Raw genomic sequence first — 19,885 nt, 5'->3', positions numbered from 1 at the left:
CCTCCCAAGTGCTGGGATTAAAGGCCACTACTGCCCAGCCCTCCCTGTTCTTTTTGTAAACAAGTTTTTAAACATACTATAGTACCTCATGCCTCAGTTTGCACATTCAAAGGATAAAGTAGCTTCACAGTGATATTCTGAAGGCTAATTATATATTTATGAAGCATTTAAAGCAACTGTCAGAATCATTTAATAACATGAAATATAGCTTAATTGCTTTTATTGTATTATTGACACTGTGGGACTGTTAATTTGCTTGCTAAGATTTCTAAAGTACTAGGTAAAATATGTAATTGTGATAGATGGAAACAAAGATTGTTACTAGGCTTACCCCATAAACTTGTACTCAGGCCTATCGAGGCATGTTTTGTTTGCTAGAATGCATTAAGCATTCCCTCTGTGACTTTCATTATAGCAGCTTAAATCACCAATGTAAGTATATTTGTGGGAACTAACTGAATACCTAAATGAGCAATTGTAAACTTGCTGGTAATCTCTCTGGCCACCCAGTTCCTGAGAGTGATGTGTTCCTATTGGTGAGTGGTCAGTTCTCCTATTTTGAACCTTGCACTGCAAATTATTTATTCTCTATGCAAAACAATTGATATGATTTAGAGAATGGGTGTGGTGCAGATATGTCCTTTGAAGAGGATCCAGCAAATGAGATGATATTGGTATTCACAGAAATAATGAACCAAATAGTATGCCACTATGAAGAAGTTTGGGTCACAGATAAAATTAAAAAATCAGGACATTAAAGATTTGAGATAATGGTCAGAAAAGCTATTCTCACAGAAGAGAGAAGATAGAGTAAACAGCTCAGCTTGAAAGAACAGAGAAAAACTTGAGGGCCATAATCATAGAGAAAGAAATAGGAAGTAAAATGTTGCTTGTCCTCTTCTATAGTGTTCTTAAAAAGACAAGAAAAAAGAGTTTGAGTAACTAGTTTTAAATAAGCATCTAGAGTACTTGTTTAAAGGATATGTAGAAGGCAGAGGAAACACCAGACACTTGTCTGTAGATAATAGATCAACGAAAGTGTGCAGAAATGACTTAGAGGGAAGAAAGTTAAAACATCTTAGGTACTGGACCAGCGAAAGGTAAAGGAAAGCTGATATCATTCAACCAAATATGTTTGCAACTCAGACAGTGGAGATGTGATTGGCAACACTGAGGTCCATGTTGGAGAGCTATGGAGCTGAACAGAACATGTTTGTTGGAATTAGTCCAAAGAATAGTCAGCTTCTTATTTCTTACCACCAACCTACTTGTCCCAGCTCTTTCTACTCTTCAAAGTTCTTTAGTGAATTCTGTAGCACAATTCAGAGATTATGGGTGAGAAGCATAGAAGAACTAGAAATGTTGTCTTGATCATAATTGGGCTAAGTAAAAATTCCAAATCCATAGTGGCAAAACAAACAATCAAACAAACAAACAAACAATAAAACAAAACGAAACAATCCTTTCTGCCTGTAGGCCTTAGATATGCCTTCCACACAGAACTTTGGAGAGTTAGCTAAGAGTTTCTCTGCTCCAACAAAACACATCACCTCTGACAAGGCCACACTTCCAAATTCTTTCCAAATAGTTTCAGGAACTGGGACCAAATATTCAAAGAGCCTGTAAAGGCTATTCTCATTCAAAACACGACAAGGATCAACAGATTCTTGAGTTGGTCGCCCTTCCTGTCATCCACAACAATTTGAACTTCTGGTTTCCAGATATATGAGAGAATGGATTTCTGCTTTTGACACAACTGGAAGCTGTAGTCATTGGTAACAGCTGCCCCTGCAAACAGACACAGAACTTCAAGCAGGTGTTGAGCAGTCCTGGTAGAGGAGACTCAGGAAACATCTCACAAGGGAAACAGTGTTTCAATTGAAATTTAGGAAATAAGATTTAACCGCAGTCAAGGAGAAGAAACAGCAGGAATAAGCACATGGAAGTAAAGCAAGCTGTGCAAAGGTTCTAGAGAGCAAAGGAGATCTCAGTGGCCACGGGATGTAGAAATGAGAAAATTCTGGACAGCAATTGTTGGTGAAGAGCGCTTATCTGATATACTATTGTGTTGGGTGAGACCATGGTCTTATGTACTGTCACTGAGCAAGGCTTTCTTGGCTAGAGGTGTGTGATGGGGTACAGTTGCATGGAACCCTTCAGGGGCAAGTCTGGGAACTGGGCTGGCAGTGAGCAGAATCTTGCAAGACAGAAGAGGTGATGGCCTAGTCCCCACTGTCAGGTACATCAGGTCTAAAGACACTTTTAGAAGAAGATTCAGGGTGAGAGGTGTTGGGCAGATATGACATGAAGAGGGGAGGAAGGCCTGGGTGACTTGAAATCGAGATAGAGTTCAGAGTCTAGAAAATGACACTGAGAAGAGAAAATGACAATGGAGGGGGAGAACACAACACTTGAAGCAATCTGAAAACAGCAGGTCCATGCTCTGAGATAACTGTGAGAGCGGCAGGCTGTCCCTTCACAAGGGTTAGGTTTCTTACCTGTAAGGCTCACAAAGCCAGTGTTGTGGTAGGATTATCTCACAGAATTGCTGTGATTGCCAGAGATGTCTGTGAAGTCAATTCTGGAGAGCCTTTCACTATTTTCTTACATCCTGAAGGTGAGATCATTTATAATGGCCTCTTGAGGAAATGATCACCTTCTAGACAAATGGATGGTTAATGCCACATGTCTGGAATCCTGAGAGGCAGCGGGATTGCAAGGTCAGATCTGAGAATCCTTGGCCAAGGCAAAACAGGCATCTGGAATCCTGAAGATGAAGAACCGGAAACTGCTGATGTGGAGATACTACAGTGTGCGCTCTTTCAGTATAGTTAGAGAAAGAAAAGAAATGGGGTAAGAAGTTATACAATATGGAAAGAAAGAATGCAGAAAAACCTTTGGGCATGGTTAAGGGTAGGCATTGAGTCTTCAGTCATGTCAACACCAACAGGTAGAGCAAATCTAAAAGGAAGAGAAGAATCTTGATATATATCTTATACATATATACATCATATATGTTATATAAATCATATGTATATATATATATATATATATTATATAACAATGTATAAGAAATTGTTGGAAGCCATGTATTTCAGAAGCCAGACTTTCATCAGGTTTCAGTTTTTAAGTATACTTCAGTACCTCTTGTAGCTTTGTGCTGAGTGTTCAGTAAATCCACATAACAGAGTTAGCAAATTTATTGATGTACAGTTCAATGGCATGCATCCAGTACTTTCGTCGTATTGTGCAATCATTGCCTCTGTCTTGTTCCAAAACATTGCGTCACTCCCCTAAGAACTCTGTGCTCCGTAAGCAGTCATTCCACTCTCCTCCTCACCCAGCACCTGGCAACTAGCAATTTTCTTTCTGTCTCAGTGGACATATCCAGATGTAGACCCCTCTAGAATGAAGAAGAGCTTTTCAAACATATAAGGATGCAGGGCTAGTTTCGAAAAGGCAGATCTAAAAGAGGTGAGGCTGTGGGTCTGTTCACAGAAGGAGTTCTGCTTCATATGATAGGTGGCCACAGCCCAGATGGATTCATTAAGACGGGTTTTCGTTTTGTACCTTAGCTCCAACTGATCCTAATTCCAAACACAATTAGAGGGTGATAATGCTTTCCATAAATCAGCTGAGCGCATGTGAAAGGTGAGGTTGGGGTTAGCTCAGACAAACTCATGGGAAGAGAAGCGATTAATCTAAACCTCATTGCTTGCAACATGTCCTTTTTTTTTTTTAAACTGTTTTATAATTGGGGAAATTTTGCCCTTAAGTGAGTACTATTTGTAAATAATCCTCTCTAATTGAAGGCTTAAAATGTCTGGGCAAAACCAAAAATGACTCCCTGCCCAAAGTTTAGTAACAGTTTAGGTATTCAAACGGGAGCAGCCTGGAAGACCTGTGCCTGGGTTTGATCTTTGTAAACCTGTAATTACTCATCTCCCCAGCTAGACTTTCTCTGAGCTAAGCGAGGACCCAAAGTGCATTAATTACCCACAGATGACTCAAAATAAACAAAAACCTTAAAACTTATCATCGTCGGTTGAAACAGTGCATGTTGTAGGTTGAAAAATAAGTCCCTCTCTGTGGTATTTTGGGCTCCCATGTCAGATCTCCAAGCCCATTGCCTGTGTCAAATCTGCACACAAATCAAACTAAGCTCCATGTGCTTAGTGGAACATTAGGAAATGCTGGCTTCACAGGTGTATAAAAGAAAAGCACAGGTCCAAGAGTGTCAGGAGCCATCGTGCACATTATACACAGAGACAGTTGACTTTGTACTAAATGGATACAATATTTGCCAGTTCCCATGAATATTTTGGTTGTTGACAGCAGGCTAGGTGTCCCATAGTTACTCTGACTTTTCTGTTGTCAGGCCTGTTTTACAGAGCTTCTTGCTTCTGGAACTCGCCTAATCCGAAGCCCTTGCCAAGTGAGACAAATCACCTTTCTGAGCCTTTGTGATAGTTCAGAAGTTAGAAGCTATTCAGAAGGCTTTATTAGCTTGAAAATGAAACAAGACTTCATCCAAATACTGCTCCTGACTGTGGGTGTGGTGGTGTCTAGCTGTCACAGAGAATGCTACAGCTCAGGTCTATCTACTTTTTGCGGGACCCTGCCTAAAATGATCACTTGGAGGAAAATGCTAAGTGCCAGGTGGATAGAAATCCCAATATTGATTCATAAAATGGATAAAATGCAAAAGAAATCTTTACTTTAAAACTCAGTTGTATCTCAGGTGCTATGCTGAGCATAAACATATAAAGCACAAACCCTGTAGAGGTGATTTCAGACCTCAGCAGGAATTCAGGACTTATAGACAAACCACCATACAAGAAAAGCAAGTTCTCGGAGAATGAGGCGAATGGGGGAGGTTTCGGAATTGGCATTGGGAAGCAAGGAGAGGGGAGAGTGGGGTAGTTCTGTGCACAAAAGGTGGGCCAAACTGGCTGTAAAGGAGAGTTCTTTGGGTGGCCATAGTGGCAGAGAGAGGCATTGGGCATAGATTACAGAGTCTTTTGCATCAGGATGGGATCTTAGATTCATTATTGCTATAGGAAATCGCTCAAGTGATGGAGGTTTGGGCTATGAGTGTGACGTCAGAATGATAAGTCCTTCTGGTTGAATTAATACAGAGAATAATGACATATGTACAGTCTCCTTGGGAGATTCAGAAAGACAAGGTTGCCCTGGGTTGAGGGACACCAAGAAAAGATGTTTGAAGAATTCTTTGAATGATTGAAACATTTTAAAGGAAATGTTTATAGAACCCAAGACCTTGTTAGTTGCTGAGAATGGTATGTGCACAAGTCCAGGAAGACACTGGGACCTTGAGCTAAGCTTATTTGAAGACCAAAAATAGGAAATGCCAAAGAGGCAAGTGATGTCGGGAGGTTAGTTTGAGGCAGGTTGAGATCCATGTGAGGGTACCTCTCATGCTTTGGGGAATGCAGGGAGGAAATTTACAGTAGGAAAAAAAAAATGAAGTGCCCTAAGCCCACAAAGATGTGTTTGCAGAAATCATGAAAATTAGGGTGATTTCTGAGAAAGTTGGGAGATTAGAGAGTTGGGCAAGGGGGAAGGTCTTTATAACATGGTAGAAATAATAGAGACAAAATGCTATTGTTGTTTAGCTGTGGAAGAAGGCAAATCAGGCCTAAAGATGAGGGAGATGCCTGGAAGAAAGGGAAGACCAAATCCCTCATTTCAAAGATACTATCAGTTAAAAATGATTACCTGGAGGATTGAGAAGAAGTGAGTGAATTTCTTGACAAAACAGCTATAAGATACCAGCAGAAAGCAGCACAGCAATTAATGACTTCTAAGGGCTAAAGGATAAATGATGCTTATTCGATACTGAAGCCATAAACACAGATGATTCTATCGAGGAAAGGAAAGGAAAGGAAAGGAAAGGAAAGGAAAGGAAAGGAAAGGAAAGGAAAGGAAAGGAAAGGAAAGGGAAGGAAAGGAAAGGAAAGGAAAGGAATAAGGCTGAAGTAGCAGTACCAGAAGACTGATTTCATTCTTTCTTTTTAGATAAAAGACACGAGCTTACTTTAAATAATAGAGAATTTTATTTAATGAAGCAAAAAAGATACTGAGTAGAACATTTCTCATCTCAGGAGATTATCATGTTGAGACAGCTCAGCCAGCAAAGTCTCGTGCTGCCAAACTGGATACCAAGTTTACTCCTCCAGCCTACACAGTAAAAGGAATGAACCACTACAAACAAGCTGGCACACACACACACACCCTTGCACACACACACACACTTGCACACATACACTCACACACACACTCACACACATGCACAAGCACACACACACACACACATGCCCCCACACACTCATGCACACTCTTTCCCTCTCTCTCTCACACACACAGACACAGACACTAAATAGATACATGTTATTTTTTTGACAATTATTTTGTTAAGAAGGTAGATTTGGGTTCTACTTGGGTCACTACCGTGGACAATTAAAGATAGTAGTTATGATTCCAAGGAGAAACTGATACATTTAGAAGAAGGAACTGAGCGACCACAGGAAATAACTATTCTTGGGCATGTAGAAAGCATGATTATCTGTTGCCACTGAAATGTGGGAAATTTAATGCTTCGAGTTTTGTATCCATTTTAGAGTACTCATTTAAATAAGGAGCTTTCCTGCTTCCTCTCTTAGTCCGTTGTGGCTTGTTTCTGGCTGCTTAAACAAACAAACAAACAAACAAAACCTTTTTTTTTCTGAGATTGGTCTCAAGTTCATTCATACTCAGCATTGATAGAGAGCCATGACAAATCAGAGTCAGCTTGAGCTGGCTCCTTATGACAGGTAATAAGAATGGATCTGAGACAGCCTATGTGGAAGCTCCCACACCATAGCAGACACCAGGAAACTTTGTCCGTCAGGGAGACATGGTGTTGAAAATGAACCCAGAGAAAATGAAGGTGAGAAATCTAAGGTGTTATTTACTTTGAATATGGGCCAGAGTCATGCACGTCACCAAGAAGATTGCTAGAAGAGCTGACTCCAAGGCCGCACTACATACTCTGATACCAGCTCCTCCCGAGCACCAAATTCCTCATATGCTTCTGGGAAGGGCATCATGAAAGTCTACATCAGAACATCATGGTGTCCCAGATATGAAAAAGATCCCTTCAGGTTTAGGTTGGTGGCTTATGTTACAGTTCCTAGAAAAGCTACAGTCTAAACTTCAGGAACCTGTTGAAAATGTGACATATCGAGTCAAACCTTCTGGGATCAGGACCAAGGGCACAGGCTCAGCCAGCCCAACAGAGGAGTCCCAGGTATCCTGAAGTATGAGAATCAGATTACAACCGGAGTAACACGGATAGAGTCTGCTGACCGAGGTCATGAACAAGTGGAAGAGGTAAAGAAAAGCAAGTTAAAAGTTGTTTAATTAAGAGGTTGCTGGGGGTATATTTCAAGTTTAGAAAGAAAAAGAAATTGAATAATGAAAGTCAGCAGCCATGTGTATACTATCAAGTGTTTCTGTAAATTAACTAAGGCAGAGGACAATGGCTGTTTGACATCGGAGACTTCAGCCCACCTGGATGCATCCTTGTCCATTAGTAAGCAAAGCAATTATTTCAGGGCTTGCAGAGTTTAAAAGAAACGATTTGGAGAAGGTAAATGTACAACGAAACACCATTTTCAAATAGATAATGAACAACAAAGTAAGTGTTTTAGGGCTAATTACAGATAATCATGATTCCGCTATCTAAGCGGCAAAGCCCCTTGAAGAGTGGCTTAGCTGTGCGCCCCGCTGTCTCACACATCGGAAAGCCATATCATTGCGCTGTTTGAGCAAACCTTCCGCAGATCGGGCTCCCCTTCATCTTCTACTTAAGAGGTTCCTCTTCAGTTCAGAGGCAGCCGAAGCACGGCTGAAAGTCATGGGGGGATCTTGGAACTTGCCCTTAGTAAGAAGAGCCTACAGATTCCCTCTCTGCCCTCTGTGACAATAGGCTGTCCCCATCTAGTAGACCCTAACCAAGTGTACACATTTAAATTTCTACTGAGGAAAACAAGATACCATTAATTCCTCCAAGAGTCCAGTCACTCTCCTCATGACTACCTGTGGTACCTCACTGCCATGTTAGGCAGCAAGTTTCAGAAGGGCATTCCCATCAGCAACAGAAGTTTTTTGGAGATGAGGCTTGAGCTTTGGAGGCAACCGCCTTGATATAGGTTTGTCTGAACAGAGCTGAACAAAGGCATGCTCTTCAGTGGGACTCAGACCACATCTGTGGAGAGTTAGCCGAGGGTCTGCATGCCATCAGAGCTCCCTGCTCTCAATACAAGTTCCCTAATGAAGAATGGGGACTCTCCCAGAAGATCATGCAATGGGTATAGTACATTAGCTTTCGTCTTTCTTTTGGTCATGGTGACAGAAGGCAAAGATAATCACCCAGGCAGACATTGGCTAATGTCCCAGCCTTCTATGGAGTTTTATTTGTACAGTTTTGCTCTGTGTGTGCCAAGGTTGTGATCAAGATGGTAGCTGTTCTTACTATTTATCCATTTGTTTAGTTAGGTCTTTACTGGAAGCCATACAAGACAGAGCTATTATAAACAGTGCATCTGGTGAGCAGCCAGCAAAGCTGGTGCTCAAGTGAGGCCTGCCTTCTCAGGTTTTGTTTAAGGTCCTTATGGGTGGTGGCGGTGGTGGTGGTGGTGGTTGTTACCATCATGATTTTATTTTGAGTTGGCATCTCACTAAGCAAGCCGGGCTGGTCTAGAACGCGCAATCATCCTATTTTAGCCCCCCAAGTGAATAGACTGTAGGCCTAAGCTCTGGGTCGGGCTTACTTTTCTGGTGTTTTTATCACGCCTTTGGTGATCCATGCTAGAAAGAGAATACTATGATTAGTGTGGGTTCTGCTACCAAGATCTCACTGGGGAGAAGTGGCAGGAACCTTTCCTGTTGACTGGATAAAACATGAGGGACAAAAGTAAGAGACAAACAGACAGACAGACAGACAGACCAATAACCCAACTCACAGTAGATCACTGATCTGAAGCTCACAAGTGTTGCCAGTCTAGGCGATGGTAGTCTGACCTAAGTAAGGTAAGGAGACTTGAGCTAGGGAAGGCCCCAGGAAACGTTTGAGTCTTGTAATGGGGTACAGGTACATATCTCAGGGCTTGCTTATGTATGTGTGGTGTTTTGATTTTATAATGGAAATTCACTTGCTATCCATAGGGATAAATCTTACAGCTAGACTCATGCCAAACTAAGAATGAGTGTGTATAAATCTGTGAATGGCCTGAAGGTAGGTAGATAATATTACTTGTGTGTGTGTGTGTGTGTGTGTGTGTGTATGTGTATTCATGTGTGTATGTGCATGCGCAAATGTGCACAATTATGTGCACATGACTCTGCCTTGAGAGATGCACCAGCTGCTTATGGGTCTCGGTGAGAGGTTTATGGTTCCAGCCTTGTTCATTATTTGGTAGTGTTCCTTGGGAAAACACAACTACCTGTGTGTCTGATCTCATCTGTTTCTCAAACAGTTCTTTCCCCTCTCATGTCCCAAGGAAATGCATGTTTGATCCCTTTCTGCTGAGGTGTCTGACATCTTCCATGAGAGTCTCTGTGTATCTGACTAGACTTTTCTGGGTAATTAGTGACATATAATTTTTCTAATTATATAGTTAGTTCTTATGTGTCTTTCTGTGAGTTTGGTGTGGTATTTGCTATCTGAGTCTGAATTCAAGAGTAGAAAGGTATCTCATCTACTCTTGGAAGTTCAAGTTAAATAATTATAACAATTGTAGCCAAGAAGGAGAATGCCTTTCTGGAAGTTTCTCCCAAGTCATATCTCAGCATCTCTTTGGAATATGGAGATCTAAAATTTTTCTGTTCTTATTAGTCAATTTATGAAAAATAAATAGGAATTGATATGGTACACAAATTCATTAGATGATACTTGGTTCACTCTAATACCTTTATTAATATTATTTTGTCTAAAGTTAAAACCAGTGGAGGACCAGTAGTGAACAGAGTTCTTTTGATGACTTCACACATTGTGTTTGGAATCTCTAACCTCCAGGTGAAGAGCTCTTAGGTGAAACATTATTATCCTGACAAACAGTGTAGATTTGGGATTTAGCAAGACTTCAAACATCCTTCCTTTTCCCCAAATTAAACATTTACCTGGGCTTATTTTTTAGTGTCCTGATCCTCCTGTTGACAATGGGTTCATGAAAGATAATTACCCATGCTAATGTGGTAGCTAGTTAATCTATTACTCCAGATCAATAAGCCTCACCACAGTCACATGATTCCGTCACATGTCCATGTTAGATGGGAATGCTTAGAATTAACGGCAAGGCCTAAGAATTCCACTGGCAGTCCAAGGAAAAGGGAAGGAATGAATCACAGTGCTTGCTTTTGTCTCTCTGATATATGTGTGTGTGCGTGTATTTGCATATGTATATGCTCATATATATATATGTTATATGTATCTATCCATATACATGTATTATATGTATATAAATTATACGTATACTACATAACAAGGTTTTAATAATGAATATGTCTTGGATTCAAATCACCCATATAACTCTTTTTTTATACCCAAAGTCCATGCTTTTATGTTGCATGCAAGGAATCATAACACTACTGCAAAGAAAGATAAAAGAAAAAATATGGACCCAGAAACTCACAGCTATGAGTGTCCTGAAAACAAATAGTTCAGATGGTGCTCACAGGCCTGCAAAGACTCCTGATCCCCAATGCCACTCTTCCTAGAAGACATGTTGTCTCAGAACACAATTCTGTTTCTCCAATTGCTTGTCTTCCATTAAGGTCGGGCAGACTTTTTCCTGGCTATGTGTGTACTGGCTATAGATCAGTGGTGGTGTGAAGGCACCTTTACTTGGTGAAAGGCTCATATTGTCACCACCAGGGACTAAGGAGAGCAGAGACTTTTTAAAAAAGGGGATGAGTGTGGAATCAGGGAAAATAATGCTGAAATTTGAAACAACAACAACAGAAAGCCAGGCATCCACTCCTAAGAGCAGCTGCTTGGTTGAGGATGGGAGGAGCTGGCTTTGCCCAGTGCCCGGACTGACTGACAGGCTGGACTTGATGATTGGATGAACAAGAACTTACTTGAACACGGTTCTTCCAATTCCTTGTTCAAACTCAGGGTGAAACTGGCTGGAACCCTGTTTATGATTACGAATGAGGCTGAGTGAGACAATACTGGCTTGCTTTTAGCACCTTTTCTTAGAGTAGGCATTTAAATATTTTCATCCCTCTTCTCTTTTTTTTATTGCTGTTTTTCTTTTCTAGACTTGTAGTCTCACTACATCTCCCAGGCTGACCTCAGATTTGTGGCAACCTCCTCCTGCTCCACCTTCCCAAGTCTCAGAATTACAAGGGTGTACTATAGAACTTACATTTAAGGCTCTTCTTGAACTATTACTTATCAGAGAAACAATTTGGTCTTCCCGAACTTCTATTGATACCTGAAGTTCACCTTGTTCTCCCATCACACACACACACACACACACACACACACACACAAGGTCCAAGAACTTTACTCTTCCTGCAACATCAGTGTGTAAATGTTCCCTTTCCCTGAAACTTCTGTTCGCTTGGATAATGATTGCCTATTCCCTGACACTTCTGTTCCCTTGGATAATGGTTGCCTGTGTAAACTCCAACCCTAATCCCGATACTAACCCTAGTCCCAAGTCTAAGTCTAACCCTAACCCTAACCCTAACCCTAACTCTAACCCTAACCCCAAGCCTAACTCTAACCCTACCATTCTTCAGCCACTCTACTAGGTGGTCACTAACTGCACTAAAGACCCTTTGCAATGCTTTTTATTATGCATGCAACACACTTTCCCTGAATAACTCTAAGACACTCTCTCTCTCTCTCTCTCTCTCCCTCTCCCTCTCCCTCTCCCCCCTCTCTCTCTGTGTTTATTGTTTTCATTTATTTCATAAAAATTGACATTATTCAAGTACAACTAAATCATTCTCTACATCACATTATTACTAAGAGATGGGGCCACACCCATATCCAAAATTTTAACCCAGAATTGCTCCTGTCTAAAGGAAATGCAGAGACAAAGAGTGGAGCAGAGACTGAAGGAAAGGCCATCCAGAGACTGCCCCACCAGGAGATCCATCCCAAACACTATTGCTGATGCCTAAAAGTGTTTGCTAACAGGAGCCTAGTATAGCTGTGCCTTAAGAGGCTGTGCCAGAGCCTGACATATATAGAGGTGGATGCTCATAGTCAACCATTGAACTGAGCACAAGGACCCAATGGAAGAGTTAGGGGAAGGACTGAAAAAGCTGAAGGGGTTTACAACCCCATAGGAAGAACAACAATATCAACCAACCAGACCCCACCCCCACCCCCCCACCCAGAGCTCCCAGGAACTAAACCACCAACCAAAGAGTACACATGGAGGGACCCATGACTCCAGCTGCATATGTAGCATAAGATTGCCTTACCTGGCAACAATGGGAAGGGAGGCCCTTGGTCCTGTAAAGGATCAATGCCCCAATGTAGAGGAATGCCAGGGCAGGAGGCAGGAGTGGGTGGGAGAACCCTCAAGAAAGCAGGGGATGGGGGATGAGATGGGGGTTTGAGGGGAAACTGTGAAAGGGGATAACATTTGAAATATAAACAAATAAAATAACGAATAAAGTATTATGGTGAATTTCACAAAACATGAATTTAATCATTTGAAGCCTTTAAGTTTTGTGACATCTACTGTATCATTGTGCTAGTGTAATTATCACTTCCACCTAGTTTCAAGATAGCTCCATCCCTTCCATGCAAAATCCTTATATGTTAAGTTTCTCCCCACTAGCTCTTCTTTTCAGTTTCCTGGAATAGATTCAGTACAGGTCAACTGTGCAATTTACTCACATAGTACCCAGCTAAGCTGTTATTAAGTTCACATATCTGCGTTTTTGAGATTTCCCTTGAAATGTAATTGACAGAAAAAAAGTATGTCAGTCTATGCCTAGGTCTACGGGTTTATCTAGTTTTGGTGAATAACTGGATTATGCATTATATGGCTCTGTGTGTGTATGTGTGTCTGTGTCAGTGTGTGTGTCTGTGTCTGTGTGTGTCTCTGTGGTGGTGGTGGTGGTGTGTGTGTGTGTGTTCACCTTTTATTCAGCAGCAGTGTTTTGGAGATTTGTGGTGCATGTGTCAAAAATTCACTTTTCTTTTAAAGTTATGGGTATTTCATCTGGTTCCCATTTATCCCCAGAAGATCTAGTAGTGGAATTTGGTGATTTTATGGTAATTTTATGTTCAAATTTTGAGCAACAACCAAATGATTCCTGTTGGATGAAACACTTTACACTTCCATGGGCCCTGTTAGAGGGCACTAACTTCCTCACCCTCACACCACCAGCTGTGACTTATCTTTAAGGATTCTTTGGAAGGCCATCCAGAGGGACACGAAGTGATGTTTCATTGTACTTTTTAACAGCAGTTTCCTAGTAACCAAGCTTTCAGTGTCTTTCATGGTTTTTGAGCTTTTAAATTTTCTTTGGATAAATGTCCAAATCTTTGCTCTTTTCTCAGTCCATCCATCCATCCATCCATCCATCCATCCAGCCAGCCAGCCAGCCAGCCAGCCACACATACATACATGTATACACACACATACATAGATGCATACACATATATGTATATATGTATGCATGCATACCCTGGATTTTTATAAAATTATGGAATATATAATTTTCACAGCTCACTCCCTCACGATTCAGTTTTTATTTCAAACATTTCCCATAAAGAGACAGGTGTCTAAGACCATCTGAGGCATTTTACTTCACTTTCTCATAGACTACCTGCCAACTGAGTTGATTTCTTGATGTATTTGAACTATGAGATTATTTTGTGAAATTATTCATCCCTTCCTATCTGACACAGGGAAATAATGTTTTTAGTAATGCCTTCTCAAGGTCCAGTATGCATTATATCACATCAAAGAGATTTGTGTATTTGTTAAATTATTTATGGAATAATAAAAATATTATGAGAACATGTCAATTTGGCCTTATATTGTTTGCCAGTTACCACTAAGTCTCTTTACCTGCAAAACTGTCTCCATGTTTCATGATTCTATTCTTAGTTCTGAATCATTCCAGAATTATTTATGTCTCAGTGAATAACATGTGATTACATAGAGTAAACCAGATAAATAGGGGGAGATTATTAAATAAATAATAACATGAAAGAATAAACTTGTTTCCGTTAAGCTTAAGGAGAATAAACATAAATCAAAAATCATTTTAAGAAATCATCATTTTTCTGATAGAAATATGAAATTCTTTCCCCTGATGGGTATGTGTTATAAATCTGACAGATACCCCACGGAAGTATTAGTCCACAAAACTAAGCCTTTGCTAGTTTTTATTACTCTCTAGGTATGCCACCTTCAAGATGAGAGGGTAAAGATGAATGAAAGGACAAAAGCCATGGAAGATAGCATGCAATGGATAACTGGCCTTGACCATAGCCTGGGGGTTGTAGTGAAGGGCAGGAGGAAAGCCCAGGGACCAAACAAAGCAAATCCACTCAGTACTTCCTCCTGACCTTTCTAGTGTGGAGAGCAAAGAAACGGGAAGGAAAGTGTGTTTCCTTGGTGTTCAGTGAGAGCTGTCTACATTGCCTTGGCTGAATAAGGACCTCTTTCGCCCTGCTTTTTTGTGTGTGAGTAACACTCACCAGTGATATCCTGCCCACTTAGAACTTTCTCCTCTAGAGAATCCTGAGATGCTGCTGAAAGCAAAATGAGGAATGAGGGAGACCTGGTCTTTCTTTCCCTTGCAACTCATGTAGACGAGGAGGGGGTATCTCCAATTGTGTCTTGCACTTCCTGTAGGCTTGCCCTGGATTCTGGCACGTCCGCAGTACCTCATGACCCTGGTTAAATATCACTCTCTTTTGCCTGGATCTTCTACACTTTTTACAAAATAGATTCAGTATGAAGATTAAGAGGTATTTAGTGGCAATCATTAAGGCTCAAACCCAAAATGCCAGCAGTCAGGAAGACAAGGGCGGAGAATTTCTGTAAGTTTGAGGCCAGCTAGGACTGGTGAGTTAGAAGCCAGCTGGGGTTATACCATGCAACCTTGTTTCACCCATCTCCCTCCTCTAAATGGTACTCTTTTGACTTTGATGAGTCCTTTTACAAGGTTCAAGGGTTTAGGTATACATAGACAATTCTAACATAGGACCATCCAATTCTAATATTTATTTGGTTTAAGAAGGTGTGGGCATAATGACAGTATTTCCTATGTTTAAAAGGTATAGAGGACTTCTTAATGCAACAACTAGATGATTATAAGTTTTCTATTATCAAGTGAATGTTTATTTTTTATTCCATTCATTGTTTACAATATATTTGAAATTTATTGTTAAATTTTGGATCAGTTGTCGATTTATGCACTTTATAAGAAATAATGCAAGGAGGTTTCTTTGACCAGTTCTTTTCAGTCACAATGAGGTAGTTCATGTGTAGAGACTAGTTCCTGTCTCCAACTGGGTTCAGTTCCTATGGTACCCTCACTCCAGGAATGGAGTAGACTTCCAAAAAAGGGGGCCAAAGGTAACTACCTGCCATGTGGGTATAGCAATTTAAATAGAAAAATAAGAGACTCTCATTAGCAATAGGATGCTGACTGAAAGGGGTTGGACCTAGTCCCAGCTCTAACTCTTCTGCATGCTTTGGGGTGCTTACTATAAGCTGGCTTGGGGTGCCAGCTGAGAGAAGCCCCTTACAAAGCAAGTCTGAGGGTCTCTGACAGGAGCAGCCAAAACACCAGGTCTCCCATCTCCAGCAGATCTTAAAGACTGGAGAAGCAGGTCTCTGGTGGCTGAAGCAGGAATGAGCCCCTCTCTCACCTTTGATCAAGTCCTAGAGGCTAGCCCAAATGAGCTTTCTGCATAGTGCGAAAGACTCAGGCATGAAAAACAGGCAAGCCCATCATTGATAAGTTTACTCTTAAAGCAGGAGCTGGGCAGGCTCTTACGTCTTTCCTCCCTTTCCCCTTGGTGGAGTTGTATGATGAAAGTGTGTTTTGGATTTCTTCAGGATCTGTTGTTATGTCTCCCTTTTCATTTCTGATTTTGTTAATTAGGATGCTGTCCCTGTGCCCTCTAGTTAGTCTAGCTAAGGGTTTATCTATTATGTTATTATATTATGTCCCTGTGCCCTCTAGTGAGTCTAGTTAAGGGTTTATGTTGATTTTCTCAAAGAACCAGCTCCTCGTTTGGTTGATTCTTTGAATAATTCTTCTTGTTTCCACTTGGTTGATTTCGCCCCTGAGTTTGATTATTTCCTGCCGTCTACTCCTCTTGGGTGAATTTGCTTCCTTTTGTTCTAGAGCTTTGAGGTGTGTTGTCAAGCTGCTAGTGTGTGCTCTCTCTAGTTTCTTTTTGAAGGCACACAGAGCTATGAGTTTTCCTCTTAGAAATGCTTTCATTGTGTCCCATAAGTTTGGGTATGTTGTGACTTCATTTCCATTAAACTCTAAAAAGTCTTTAATTTCTTTCCTTATTCCTTCGTTGACCAAGGTATCATTGAGGCAAGTGTTGTTCAGTTTCCACGTGGATATTGGCTTTCCATTATTTATGTTGTTATTGAAGATCAGCCTTAGTCCATGGTGATCTGATAGGATTCATGGGACAATTTCAATATTTTTGTATCTGTTGAGGCCTGTTTTGTGACCAATTATATGGTCAATTTTGGAGAAGGTACCATGAGGTGCTGAGAAGGTATATCCTTTTGTTTTAGGATAAAATGTTCTGTAGATTTCTGTTAAATTCATTTGTTTCATAACTTCTGTTAGTTTCACTGTGTCCCTGTTTAGTTTCTGTTTCCACGATCTGTCCATTGATGAAAGTGGTGTGTTGAAGTCTCCCACTATTAATGTGTGAGGTGCAATGTGTGCTTTAAGCTTTACTGGTAAGAAGAACACATGCTCCACTATGTTCATAGCAGCCTTATTTATAATAGCCAGAAGCTGGAAAGAACCCAGATGCCCCTCAACAGAGGAATGGATACAGAAAATGTGGTACATTTACACAATGGAGTACTACTCAGCTATTAAAAACAATGAATTTATGAAATTCCTAGGCAAATGGCTGGACCTGGAGGGTATCATCCTGAGTGAGGTAACCCAATCACAAAAGAACTCACATGATATGTACTCACTGATAAGTGGATATTAGCCCAGAAACTTAGAATACCCAAGATACAAGATACAATTTGCAAAAACACATGAAACTCAAGAATAACGAAGACCAAAGTGTGGACACTTTGCCCCTTCTTAGAATTGAGAACAAAACACCCATGGAAGTAGTTACAGAGACAAAGTTTGGAGCTGAGACAAAAGGATGGACCTTCTAGAGACTGCCATTCCCGGGAATCCATCCCATAATCAGCTTCCAAACACTGACTCCATTGCATACACTAGCAAGATTTTGCTGAAAGGATCCTGATATAACTGTCTTTTGTGAGGCTATGCTGGGGCCTAGCAAACACAGAAGTGGATGCTCACAGTGAGCTATTGGATGGATCACAGGGCCCCCAATGGAGAAGCTAGAGAAAGTACCCAAAGGAGCTAAAGGGATCTGCAACCCTATAGGTGGAACAACATTATGAACTAACCAGTACCCCAGAGCTCTTGTCTCTAGCTGCATATGTATCAGAAGGTGGCCTAGTTGGCCATCATTGGAAAGAGAGGCCCATTGGTCTTGCAAACTTTATATGCCTCAGTACAGGGGAAGACCAGGGCCAAGAAGTGGGAGTGGGTGGGTAGGGGAGCGGTGGGGGAAGGTATGGGGGACTTTTGGGATAGCATTGGAAATGTAAATGAAGAAAATACCTAATTAAAAAAAAGTGTGTTAAAGCCTAAAGATGATCAAACATATTGGGAATAAACTGGGCCCTGGTTGAATATGTGTATGTAAATAAGGTGAAAGATGGGCCCAATCACAGAAGAACTGTCAACTGATTAAAAAGCTTTTGTTTCTGTTGCTTTGGCAAACTTCATAGGCTTCCATTTGCTGTATCTGTTCCTTGGGACTCTGGCTGTTAATTCTGTCCTGCCGGGATTTTCCTGTGGACATTTAAAAAAAAAAATCATTTAGGCTGCAGCTGCTATTTCATTGACAGCTGTCCTTACTCTGTGACCTGTGGTCTTGAGTCTCCCACCTGTCAGAGATCAGGAGCCCCTCCCACCCTGGTGGTGGGTAATTTCTCATAAAGCTAAGAAACAACATTGTAACCAGAATATCTACCTTGATCCAAACTCTAAATTTATTTAGACTTCTGTTTTGTGACATTAATGCTTGGATTCCAGGTCAGGAAGAAGGAGGTCCCTGGAAGCTAAGAGATCAAAGAGGTATTGAGGACTCCTAGGCAGATAAAATATCGATTCACTCCAGGTGAAGACATCTGTGTAGGGAGGCCAGGTAGTTACCTAGGCACACATTGGCTGCACAAAGGCAGGAGCTACACAGGCCACATGGTGGTAGGACATGCTGATCTAAAAAACAGACACAGAGGCAAGAGGTTTGAAGGCAGAAATTTTATACAGAATCATTCCAAACTCCCTATGCCAAAATCCCAGCTCTGTACCAGGGTATATTACCGTTTGCTTTTGGGGTTCTCTGGACATCTAGTATCAGTCATTCTGTGCTCACTCATAGACCCCTGGGTGTTTGGTGTGAGCCATGTTCTAGCTGGTCATATTTGATATCCACACCAACCCCCGGCTGGGTAAATATAAATTGGACCTCAGGCCCTCTGTTCCCTACATACCTGTAAACTGTGTGTGGTCACAGATGTTTATACATGTTCACATACCTACTTGTATCCACGCTGTCTTACACATCTGTAGGCTTGTATATTCACAGCTATGTCAAGATACAGTACAGTTCTATTACCACAGTATTTCTCACACTATTTGCGGTTTTAGGGGATTGATTTTCCTTTTTTTGTGGGACAATCCAGGACCATGTGAGGTTGGTGATCTTTTCTGCCTCCTGGTCCTGAGTGGTGAGGTTACACTTATGTACCACTGCCCAGCTTGTTTCGGGAATAGGCAGGTTTCTTTCTCTGTTTTTCTGATGTAGACATGTTGATATGTGGTTGGGATCCTTCCCTTTACTAATGTAAGAGATTAGTGCTACAGTGGCCTTTATAGTAACCCATATTTAAAATATATTAGATTTTGTGTTAATTCAATTTCATGTAATTTTTTTTTTAGAACAAATCAGGGGCTCTTCCTTCAACTCCTCATGTTGTTAAGATGGCCTTGTACTTCTAATTATCTTTCTACCTCCTGAGAGCTAGGATTACACCATGCCCCATCGCATCCAGTTTATAGAATGCTGGGGATCAAAGCCAGGGCTTCCTGCATGCCAGACAAGCACTCTCCAGCTGAGCTATATCCAAAGCCCAATTCCACACATTTTTAACTACTTTGATAAATTCTTTTCTAAAAGTATATGACTTGATTTATGTGTGTTTATTACTTTTCATATTGTTCTATTACTTCTAATCTGCCCCAACTATTCTCTATTTGACTTCAATATATTTTAAAATTCTTTGCACTATAATTGATGGCCAAGGATTATGGCGTGTCTTGGTGACTGTTGAATCTGTGTTTTATGAGATAAATGCTGTCTTTGTTGGGTGGATTGTCCTCTATATAGTGGTTAGACCCTGCTGGTAACTGAGTGTATCAGTTCTTGCCTGGTCTTGAGTTTTCTTCAGCCGGTACTTTACCCCTTTGAAAATGGGCTATTGAGGTCTCTAAAGAGCAGTGTGAGTTTGCATATTTTTCTTTATTTCTATTA

Source organism: Mus caroli, unplaced genomic scaffold, assembly GCF_978045245.1.
Source record: "Mus caroli unplaced genomic scaffold, Mus_caroli_1 scaffold_2, whole genome shotgun sequence".
NCBI classification, from domain to species: Eukaryota; Metazoa; Chordata; class Mammalia; order Rodentia; family Muridae; genus Mus; species Mus caroli.
The sequence above is the reverse complement of the archived record's forward strand: the minus strand, read 5'-3'. Positions refer to the sequence as shown.